The following is a 4,497-nucleotide window of genomic DNA, read 5'->3' on the forward strand; positions in this document are numbered from 1 at the left end:
TGTTGCATTTTTAGTACCATTTTCATATCCTAGTATTTGTCTTCCACTTGTTTTAAATGGTTTCCCTCAATGACTGAAGTGCTTAAATCACTTTCAAGCAGAGTCAAGATAGGGAGTTCTCTTATTAGTCTTTTTCCTCCTTCTACCCTATTTCCTAAGAATTAACTTTTGTCTCTCTTCCCAAAGAGTGATGTTTTTTTAAAAGCCTGTGTTACCAACTTGACTCAGAATTTGATGCCAAAGTAGCCCTGAGGGAATTAGACTGTGGTAGTTGACTGGTCTAGTTATTCAGTCAATGAAAAAGATTCTTTGGATTCTCTGCCTTTTGAATGCCCTCACCTTCGCATGTTTGATGATTCATTGTCATTTGGTGACTGGAGTTAACTCCGGCAAGCTGCAGAGCATTCTGTTTGTTCACCCAAGAACCTAGCAATAGTGCCTGACACATAGTAGGCACTTAATAAATATCGTAGATGAATAAATGAATGCAACTTTCAAGCTAGGAAGCATAACTGAGGCCCTAACCTAAGAGACTCATCCAAATCTTAACTATTTCTGACAGATTGTACTGAACAAGGTGGTCATTATTTGATGTAGATTTTAAATATGTAGCAATTTGGCAGTAGTGTAGGGGTGGAATGGAAGTTTTGATATTTGGAACAAGATAATGTAAAAAAAAAAAATAGAACTAATAAGTCCTAATTATTTCATTCATTTTTTCCCCCCTGATTTTCTACAGGTAAAATTCGCTTGGTGGTAAAAGAAAATGCTGGAATGAAAAACTGCATTTATTAAATGCTATCTCACCTCAAATCTTAGGAACTAATTATAAATTCAACTAATCATATTGTTTCAAATGGCTTCAAAACCTTTTAATTTCCAATTTATTTTAAAATATATATATTTCCAGCACCATTCTCTAAGATGACTGCCATTAAAAAAATTAATTTCCACAACAATTCTTGTGTCTTTAAATACTGCTTCATAGGAAATTACAATATGTTTCTTTTAAAAATGAACCCAAGGTTGTCAAAATGTCAAAGTTGAATGATGGATAGATGAAAATTCTTTATTCTATCTTTCTATCTACCTTTATAGGTTTGAAAATTTTCAGAATAAAAAGTTTTTTAAATGTTGCCAAGTCAAAAGCTTTTACTACTTCGGAATTTCCTTCCACTGGGAGGCCAGGTGTTACCCTGCGTGGTCCCTCACCCCAAGAAAGTATGGTTTCCTCCAGTTGGCATTTGGCTTTTCTTTACAGCCCCATAAAGTAAATCCGCTCCAGGAAGCCGTTGCTGAGCAATGCAGAGTTAACGGTAGATTATATAGATGAGAAAGGATTTCTGTCACAAGACTAATTAATTCCCATTGGACATTTCTATACTCCTCGAAGTCCTCTCCTGAAGCAAGTCAGCCACAGAAGCTCCACACACCTTTCTCCCCTGCCCCCACCGTTAATGCGGCATTTTATTACCTTTTTATTTAGATATAATTGATATAACATTGTATTCATTTTAAGTGCACTACATAATGAAACAAATATTAATATTAGTAGAATAATGATTACAATAAGAAGAGTTGATAACAATCATCACCACACATATTACAATTTTTTTCTTGTGGCGAGAATTTTTAAGATGTACTCTCTTAACTTTTAAATATGCAATACATGTTATTAACTATTGCCACCATGCTGTATATTACATCTCCAGGACTCACTTACTTTATAACTGGACATTTGTATCTTTTAACCACTTTAGCCCATTTTATCCACTCCCCACCCTTTTCCACTGCCAACTACCTATCTGTTCTCTGTATTTATGAGCTCAGATGTGTGTGTGTGCATGTGTGTGTGTGTGTGTGTGTGTGTGTGTGTGTGTGTGGTGTTGTTTTAGATTCCATGTATGAGTGAGATCATATGGTGATTATCTTTCTCTGTCAGACTTACTTCACTTAGCTTAATGCCCTCAAGGTCCTCCACGTTGTTGTAAATGGCAGGATTTCCTTCTTGTTTAAGCCTCGATAATATTCCATTGTATATATGCATAACATTTTCTTTATCCATTCATCTGTTGATAGACACTTAGGTTGTTTCCATGTCTTAACTATTGTAAATAACACTGCAGTGAACATGGGGGTGCAGTTCACACACTTTTCTTATGCAGAGCAATATATTTCATCTCAGCTTTCTAGTCCTAGGAACCACAGCTCCAAAGGTACAGGAAGGGGTTGGAATTCTGTCATTAAGCAAAATAATGTTTTCCATCTAGCTTATTAAAAAATCATAACATATATTGTACCTGTGTATACATAAAAGCTATGATAAATAAGGAGGTTTATTTTTAAAAAGTCTTTGATTCAGGGAAAGTAGTTATTAGTCTCATTCTCCCACTCTTGATATTATGCTTTATCCTGTACATTCCAAATGCTTGTCCCCCTCATACAAGACTACTACCCTCAATTAAATCGACACCCCCCCTTAAATGCTCCTGCACACTAGAAATAAGTTGCAAGAGCCAAGAAGCAGTAAATCCTCGAAGGAAGTTGGGGGTGAGGGAAAGGAGACATGTGAAAGATTTACAAATTGGCAAAGCAAAGAACAGCAGAAGAGCATTCACCTCACCATTCCAGGGTATGGAATGATTATCCATACATCCCACCTCTCATGAACGATGTATCAGACACCTTTTGCTCCCTAGTAGCTTAAACAACAGTCACTTCAGACTTCGAGCAGAACACCCTGTCTCTGCTCATGCAGTGTAAACTAGGGTAGTTCTACTTGAGCTGGAGGGTAGCCTTTCAAGATGATCCACTCACATAGCTAATCAGTGCTGCTTCTTGGCTTATTTCACTTAGTAAGATGTCCTCAAAATTCATCTACATAGTACATATGTCAGAATTCCCTTCCTTTGCAAAGCTGAATAATATTCCATTGTATGTATATACCACATTTTGCTTATCCATTCACAAGTTTGGGTTGCTTCCACGTTTTAGCTATTGTGAATAGGCTACTATGAACATGGGTGTCCAAATATCTGTTCAAGACCCTGCTTTCAATTCTCTTGGGTATACACCCACAGTATATAGATCATGTGTTAATTCTATTTTTAATTCTTTGAGGAACTGCCATATTATTTTCCACAGCGGCTGTCCTGTTTCGCATTCCCATCAACAGAGCACAGGTGTTTCGATTTCTCCTCATCCTCACCAACACTTGTTACATTCTGTCTTGTTTTGGATAATAGCCATCCTAATGGGTGTGACATGGTATCTCATTGTAGTTTTGATTTGTGTTTCGTTGATGATTAGTGATTTGGAACATCTTTTCATGGGTTTATTAACCATTTGTATATGTCTTTGGAGAAATGTCTATGTAAGTCCTTTGCCTCAAGGACTTTTGAATCAGATTGTTTAATTTTTTTGTTAAGTTTTAGGAGTTTTCTATATATTCTGAATATTAGTCTTTTATCAGATAAATGATTTGCAAATATTTTCTCTCATTCTGTAGGTTCCCTTTTCTGGCCAGTGTAACTCTTGTCCTAGTAGGAAGACAGATTTCTGGTGCTTCCATCTGCCATCTTGTCAGGACCCTCCCTATTCTTAGCATTTTATCTACACTTCTCTTTGATGGTCCATACAGGACCAAATGTTGTTTTGTTTTGTTTTGTTTTGTTTCAATCCAACCTGCTTTTCTTTTTTTCTTTTTTCTTTTTTTAGATGCCTACAGCACCTGGTCTTCCTACGTGGTCTCCCATCCAAGTACTAACCAGGCCCAACCTTGCTTAGCTTCCGAGACCAGATGAAATCGGGCACATTCAGGGTTTCATGGCCACAGCCTCCAACCTGCTTTTTAAACTAGTTCAGTTCCTCCTTACCACATATAAAGCTAAATCATTGGCTGATCACATTTTCTTTCATTTTCTTTCATTTATCTACAGTTCGTGTGCTGACTACAAGGTTATTATAAAGCTGAAAAACTGAACCCACTTTAATGTGTTATTTTCTGGATCTTTCTTTTGAAGCCTAAGCAACAATTTTGAATTATGAAGAGATAAACAACATTTAAATTAAGTAGTTTATGCCTGTAGTTGGCTTAAGGAGCCCAATGAGGGCAGAGTGAATAAAGGAAAGATAAGAATTTTCTACACAACTGTAAAGAAAACTCTCAAGTATAACAAAGGATATAAAATTCTTTGTCATATATTGTTCCCCACATATTCAAAAAATTAAGAGATTCTTAATATATAACACAGCAAAGACCTTTTTGTTTGATTAATTGTTTTGACTTATAGAACAGGTCACAAAATATTCTTATATCAAACCACCTCACTTCTGAATCTTCGATTGAGCTTAGTTTTGAAAGGTTTTTTTTTTTACCCTTTCACTAGAGTTTTACAAAACAAAACAAAACAAAACCCTAATATCTAGAACTGGAGTGTTCTAAGCATAGCTTTTTTATTTCCTTAGTTTGAGTGTAAGACTAAGGCAAATCATATT

General features: G+C 35.9%; 1 pseudogene; it reads right to left on the reverse strand.

Annotated features, from left to right (window-relative positions):
- Window positions 1-3,718: 3,718 nt before the first annotated feature.
- LOC111737272 lies at window positions 3,719-3,837 on the reverse strand (annotated as a pseudogene).
- Between the last annotated feature and the right edge of the window lie 660 nt (window positions 3,838-4,497).

Source organism: Pteropus vampyrus, unplaced genomic scaffold (genome assembly GCF_000151845.1).
Source record: "Pteropus vampyrus isolate Shadow unplaced genomic scaffold, Pvam_2.0 Scaffold25, whole genome shotgun sequence".
NCBI classification, from domain to species: Eukaryota; Metazoa; Chordata; class Mammalia; order Chiroptera; family Pteropodidae; genus Pteropus; species Pteropus vampyrus.